This window comes from Marmota marmota, unplaced genomic scaffold (genome assembly GCF_001458135.2).
Source record: "Marmota marmota marmota unplaced genomic scaffold, marMar, whole genome shotgun sequence".
NCBI classification, from domain to species: Eukaryota; Metazoa; Chordata; class Mammalia; order Rodentia; family Sciuridae; genus Marmota; species Marmota marmota.
In genome coordinates this window covers 37,016,175-37,023,897 of record NW_025999968.1, presented here as the reverse complement: position 1 = coordinate 37,023,897, position 7,723 = coordinate 37,016,175, and the positions used below count along the sequence as shown (strand labels likewise).

General features: G+C 33.8%; 1 non-coding gene across 1 annotated transcript; it reads left to right on the top strand.

Annotated features, from left to right (window-relative positions):
• The first annotated feature begins 3,080 nt into the window (after positions 1–3,080).
• Positions 3,081–3,212, top strand: LOC125617048. Its single transcript, XR_007347901.1, has one exon. It is a non-coding gene; the product is annotated as a small nucleolar RNA SNORA72 (small nucleolar RNA).
• Positions 3,213–7,723: the final 4,511 nt, after the last annotated feature.

The following is a 7,723-nucleotide window of genomic DNA, read 5'->3' as shown; positions in this document are numbered from 1 at the left end:
AAGGCTTGTTGATCTGCAGAAATTCATTTAAATTGTTCAGGGAGCACATGGAAAATTATTTGAGTTGGTTAATGGAACATGACAAATCAATTCCATCTTTTCCATCTCATTGGCATATAAAAGCAAACAAAACCAAACTGATTTCATGAAAATTCTGAAAATTGTGATGGGCAGACATATAACATTGGTAAGGTTTAGAAGAGGATGAAAAGAAATTCTTTCCCCTCCCTCATCTACCTGAGTTCTGAAGATAAGGGAAATAGAACAGATGGAGGCCAAAATATAACAATTGCCCTTGGGAAAACTTGGGAGAAAAATGAGGTTGAGATCAAGTGGTTTCTAATCATTGGACTCCAAAGTTTAAAATGCTTACTAACCCAGTAAAGATAGTGCTGGAAAGATCCTTGGTATTAGGAACAGAGAATACCTGACAGGTGGAACTGCCGCAGTCTGGCTGCAGCAGCAAAATAACCGGGGGGGGGGGGGGGGGGNCATTCCACACAGCTTATCTTAATTAACATAAACTAGATACAGCAGTCAACCAATAAGGAATCTCCACACTTAATGGCTAGCTGGCACCACCTCACAAACCACTCCCTCTGGCAAAATGCCAGGTGCCATCCTGACTTGTTTACAGACCTTAGCATGGAAACAAATCACCCCCAGAAGACCAAAGGAAAGAGAGTGTTTTTTTTTGTTTTGTTTTGTTTTTCAAAATAAAATGCGCAATCCCAACAACTAGGGTTTGGGTTGTTTTACTTTAAAAAGTTATTTAATTTTTCTATTATTGTGTAGTCAATTATCCAAAACTTAGCAGCTAGAAATAACATTTTGTTATATCTTGCGACACCTGTTCCCTTTGGTGCTGACTGGGGTCTTGTGGGTGACATTCAATTGGTAGGATAATTAAAGGGTTCAAAATAGATTCACTCACATGCCTGGCCTTAGCAGAAACTGTTGGAAAGTTGCGTTCATCATGACCTTTCCTCCCTCCATGCAGTCTCAATGTTTCTGCACATGATTTATTCAGCAAGGTAATTGGAATTCTCACATGGAGAATCAAGACTGTAAAGGCAAGGATTCCAAGACACAGAAAATGCAAAGGCTAGTTTCTTAAGGGCTAGGACCAGAGATGGGCACAATACTGCTTTGATTCTACTCTGTTTGCCAAAGCAGTCAGAAGCCCATTCAGGTGCAAGGGGAGAAGTCATAGAATAGTGTAGATATGGTCTGTTTCCCAAAGTTTCATGTATGGAAAGCTTAGTCCTCAGTGTGGTGACATAAAGGTGTAGAACTTATAAGAAATAGGGCCTCATGGAAGGTAATTAGGTCATGAGTCCTTGATCCTTATTAATGTATTAATGCTTTTTCTCAGGTGGGTCAGGTCTCATTGACTGAACTAATTCCTAAGGAATGAGTTATTATAAGGGATTGTGGCACCATCCTTGAATCTCTTTCCCATATGGTAGCTCACTAGCTTTAACCTCTCCTGCCATTCTGATATAACCTGATCACCTACCATTAGGCCCTTACCAGAGCTGATAAGATAGCTGGCACCATTCTCCTGAAGCTCTACAACTATGAGCTAATTAAAACTTACCTTTATAATTTACCTGGCTTCAGGTACTTTTTGTATCAATAAAAATGGATTAAGATAATGTATATATGCCATAACTCCATGAGAGGAATGTAAAAAAAAAACTTATGGCCATCTTTACAAGGTCATAGTTTGCCCACTGACCACACACAAAACACATTCACAACTTCTCATGTTCATTGAAGTTCTCATTGACTTATTGTTAGGTATTATGTGTAAATACCACTAGGACTGGGATTTACACATTTTTTTTTTAAATTGAGAAAGAGTCTGTGGGAAAACATTAAATTTACTTTTTATAAGAGCTATTAGGTAAACAATGAGAGTGAGAAAAAAGAACAATTTAATTATTCACTATCCCTTTTTATTTATTTTTAATAATATATGCAAATAAGTTTTTCAAAACTATTTATCCTGTTTTATCCTTTTCATCCTGATTAAAATACACTCAAAACTAGTATGGCTGATAGAAGTGTAAATTACTTTGTCACAAGAGGGCAGAATTTTCATATGTATTAAAAATAAATGCCAGTGCTTCAAATAATTCTGAAGCTAGGTTAGCTTACATTAGAAATGAGGAAAAAGGAAACCAAAGCAAAATTAACCCTTCAAAGTAATTATTTTGACAGGCTACTTTTAAATTATTGATAAGTGGATTTTGAATTTAAAATATTTTACATCAATAAAGTAAAATAAGCAGAAAACCAAATTTTAATCACAATAAAATTTTATTATTTTAAATGTTTTATGAAGATGCAAAAGCCTGTGGAAATAGTATATTAGATTGTGAATCTAGAATAAGGAAAATGATGTAAAATTGTTTTAAAGCAAAGTAGTTCAATGAAACAGAATAAAAGATACAGAAAAATAAATAAGAACTTCTTATATGATAAAGGAGTCATTTTAATTATTTGGAGAATAAACAAGTATAGATCCTTAACTTATGCCACACAATAATATTAATTCTAGTAGATAATACATTTAAATGTTAAGATGAGAATTTGTGAATATTCACATAATAATTAAAAAGTTTCCTGAGTCTTTCACACAAGTCATTCATCAAGATGGAGGCAATGGTGACTTGGGCACATACTGCAAATTCTCCAATTTGTTTGCAGTTACCTTTGCAAAACTGAAGGCAAATGACAAAGAAGCTATATTTGCAAGAATTATAAATAACAATCATTACTGTCCCTTCCATATAAGTTCTTCTTAAAAATAATTAAGAAAACTATGAACATTCAACAGAAAAAAGTAGACAAAGAATACAATTCATCCAGACTAGGAAATTACCAATAAGCAAGAAAAAAGATTCCACGTTCTTTCCTCATAAATTTCATTCATAATAAATTATATGAAAATTTAAACATCAACAAAATGTTTATTTATTAGACTGGTGATTAGGAAATACTAAAGAAACTAAATTTCTAGTGAGAGTTCTGTTGGAAAATGAGCTGTTTCATACACAGCTGGTAGAAATCTAGTGCAAATATTTTCACTGTTCTGATTTTGTAGTAATCAGGACAGGCTAAACATATGCTGTATTAAGACCATGCATTTGTCCTCGGACCTAGTTGATTCTTTAGGTCTGGTTTTATAAATGCTGATGATAAACCCTATCTGATTTATTATATGATCTTTTTGTGTGACCATATAATGGCTATGATTGTAGGTTATCTTTCATTCACCTTAAGAAAAATGACAGAACAGCCAGTGTAGTAACTTGCAAATAATCAGGGCTAAGTTGCAGACTCATCTAAAGAACATGTAACCAAAATAGGGAAATTTTGTTACTACCAGTTGCCAGTAAATATATTGTAAAATCACTGTTTTTATTTTGTAGGTGATTCTGATATCATTAGAAGCATGCCAAAACAGACTGGTGAAAAGTAAAACATGCAAATTTTTTCTTTAATGAAGCTTGGCAGAACTTGTTAAAAGAAGAGAAAAGAAAACTAAATTACCACTCTTTTTCTGAAGAGAAAATCAGGACAAAGAATATTGAGCAACATACCCTAAGTGACAGATAAGAAGTGATAGAACTCAGATTTTACTACTGAGATTGTTACCAGATGATCTATTATCTTTACTTTTTAAAAATGCGATTTAGGAATATATTATTTAGAATCTAAATCAAAGGCTTAAGCCACAATAGAGAATTAATGTAAAACTGCTGATTTTAGGAAAAATTTTGAACCAGAGTCTCAAATGCCTTATTGCTTTCTATGGTTTCTGCTTTCTCTCCATAATATATTTAGCTACCCACCATATCTAAATAGATATATCTAAACAGATATCTACATAATTTACATGTAAATTCATTCTGTAAAGAGCTTCAAGTATTTCACTTATCCACAACATGAAAAATACAGCTACTGAGAATGACTAAATCTGCATTTACTGTTTTTTTTTTTTTTTTTTTTTTTTAGAAGAATCATCCATTATTAGCCCTACTTGGACTGGTGCTAATCCTGTTACTGTTGGTCAAAAACAAGAGATGGCAGGGAAGATTGATTGGCTGGGGTTGGGTCATGTACATTTAGCTCCTTCAAACATATGTAATCTAAGGAAGCTGTGCCATTATTAATAGTTACTATACTGTAGAATATGGTGAGGGGGATTGGTATTTATTTATTTATTTTTGTAGTGCAAGGGTTGCCACTTTTTAATTTTTATTTTGAGATGGGGTCTCCCTAAACTGCCAACGTTTTCCTTCAACTAGAGATGCTCCTGTGTCAGCCTCTTGAATGTCTAGGATTACAAAACATTATGCCTGGCAGGAATTGGTTTTTAAGTGAGATTATTCAATGTGAGGCAATCCATGGAAAGCATGCAGACATAATCAGGTTTCTGAATTTCAGAATTAAGGACCAGGTGCTGAACTATGCTGAATTCAATGATTCTACCATGTAAGGGCTTTTGAAAGCCAAGCTCTCTAGCCAACAACTCTGCCTTATATTGTATTTTTCTTTCAAGCTTCAATAAAGTCATGCTTCAATTTCAGATTTGTTTAAGCAAGAGACATAAAGCTTTAACTGGGCAAAAGAAATAAGTGAATTGTTTAAAAGTAGTTAAGGATACGGCATTTCATTTTTCACTCATCTTAGTAGGAGGTAGTATTTTTAATTTAAAAATTTATTTAAATTCTGTTTGCTTTGTTTTTTTTTTGCTACTGATATCTGTCTTCTTAAATAAACCCACTGCATTAGTTCTTTGCAAATATCTTGTCTATATTTTCTAAATAGTGCATACAATATGGAGAAAATACAACTGAATCTTGTGGAAATGTGGATCTGAAATAGAATGATTAGGTGATCAAAGAATAAAAAAGTAGTTTTTTCATATATAGTTGTTTCACACAGAATATTGTATGAATCCTCCATTTAACTTACCCAAATTTAATAGATTTGAAATTTGGACCAAATTATGTCTTTGCATCGAGCCACATCTTTAGACATGCTATGTTCAGATTTATACCAAGGAAGAATGATGATAAAATCAATTCCAAAAAAAAGGTAATCATGATAATGGTTCAGCATATTTCCATTCAAAAGTACTGTCCCAGAATTGTAGACCCTGAAAGCAAATCTTTAGTACTAACCACATGGTATTATACTGAGGCACTGGAACAAGTTCCATGAGACTTATATTCTGACTTTTCTCTGTAGAAAAAGGCATGTGTCTTTGGACAAATGAGCTTGGGCTTCCTCTTCTCTGTGGTATCATTCTGGAGACAAATGTCTGGCACATAATAGCCTGAATAGGTAGTAGTTATGGTGATTATTAACCTTTTTCCGGGTCAGTTCTTTTGCTCCATTCTTTCATTCATCTACTCAGCTATTCATTAATATCTACTCCTGACATTGGATAATGAACATTTCTAGCGATAAACAAAGAAAATTTGATTAATGTTCTTTTCCTATTATTGCTTAGTTCTTTGAAACAGTTCAGTGAATTTATTGCCAGTGTTCCTCAGAAAAGTACACTATGATATCCGGCACAAATTCTTTCATCTGGTTCCCAACTACTTCTGTGGTACAGTGTATCAGAATGATTGTCTAAATTCTACTTTGATGGGGAAGGAGAGGGGTAGAAACTGTTGTTTAGGTAGCTGGGTGGTCTGTGGGAGGAATGTGGAGAAGGGTATCAGTCCGTCAAAAATATAGACCTAAGATTCCATCACCCGTAGCTGCTTCTCCATTTTCATGTAAAACACACAGCCTGATCTTCTGAGCTCTTATTTATTATATAAATATTATATATAATATAGTTGAAATATTTTTACACCTTTGTGACTTACAAATAATAATGTGATACATGTATATGAGGTATAAGGATCAAATAAGAGTAATGAACATTTTCATCTCATTAAATATTAATTATTTCTGTGTGTTGCAAACTTTCTTATTATTCTAGTTATTTTAAAGTCTATCAAAAATTGTTGTAACCAATCATTACCCTCCTTGGCTATAGAAAACCAGATATAACTACTTTTCTTTGAACTTTAGTGCCTCTTATCTAATGTCTTCCCCCTCCTTCTCACTCTATTCCATTCTATCATTCTATGAGAGACATTTTAGTTTTTTTTTTAAGTGGGTTTAAACTCATGGAGTTTGTCTTTGTCTAGCTTATTTTATTTAACACAATGACCTCCAGTTCCATCCATGTTGCTATAAATGACAGGATTCAGCCTTTCTATGACTGAAAACATTCCATTGCATTTATTTGCCCCATGTGTCTTCTCCATTCATCTACTGATAGATACCTTGATTGATACTGGATCTTGCTATTGTAACTAGAACTGAGAAGAACATCAGAGTACAGGTATTTCTGATCTGATAATTTAATTTTCTTTTTAATTTGCTTACTATGGAGATACCAATATTTTTATTTTCTGAATATAATATTTATCTTAACTACTTTTACTCCTGTGCACTTATTTTGAGGATGGAAGTTGGAGCAAATTACTCATTGATTTGTACTAAAATATCTTGTGACAGGGTCCTGACCTTTGCTACCATCTAGAAATGGACTTTTAAACACAATTAATTTTTTAAAAACTAAAATTGATATTTTAAGAATTTCTAGTTAATAGAACACACTAATTTTTTTAGACCAAAGTATGGTATAGACATTTGAATAATTTTTTTAAAAAGTACAGTACTTGTCTGGACTTAAAGGCTTGGGTTAGTTGAAGCAAAATGCCTTATCATAATAAATGTTGCTTAAGAGTTACTAAATTTTTACCAATTAGTAATTTTTTTTTTCAAAATATAATGCCAGATTCTTAGGCAAGTTTATTTGTTATTAAAGGACCCTAAAACACATCAAAATAGTATAAGGATTATGTTAAACTGAAAACATCTGAACAAACAGAAGCCACAGGAAGAAACTTTATCTCAATTTCTCTTTCCTGACATCCAAAACCACCCAAACTTACAGCTTCCATAAATCCCCCACTGAGGGAGTTTCCTGTTCAACTTTAGACTGATCTCTATTACTGGATGTGAATAATCAGCTGCTATAGTTCATCCATTTGAGGAGTTCCTGGTCAGGAAGAAGGCTTCCAATCAGCACTGGTATGAAAAATTGTGTAAATGAGCCCAGCAGCCCTTCCAGACTTTTCCCCTGAAGCCCTTAACACCCTTTCCTTTGTTAAGTGGGTAGACAAGTGCTTGCACCTGACTGTTTAGGAAGCCACTCCTCACAGAGTACTGCACCTGTGTGAATTAAACTTTTATCCTGTATGACTGCTAATTTTTGTACCTTGACAGAGTCACCAGGTCAAACATAATTCTGGGTGTTTCTTTGGAGGTGTTTTGAGATGAGCTTAACATTTTAGTTAATTGACTGAGTAGAGCAGATTGCTCTCCATAATGTGAGTAGGCCTCTTCCAATCAGTTGGAGGCCTGAATGGAAAGAACTAATCCTGCCTGAAATGTTAATTTTTCTGCTTGGCTGCCTTTATACTGAAACAACAGTATCTTCAGGCCTTCGGACTAGAGCTACATTATTGGCTTTCCTGGTTCTCAGGTCTTCAGACTGAGCTCTCTTTTGACTGCCCTGAGTTTCTAGCTAGTCTATTGACAATCTTGAGACTCCTCAGTATTCATGATTTTTCGAGCT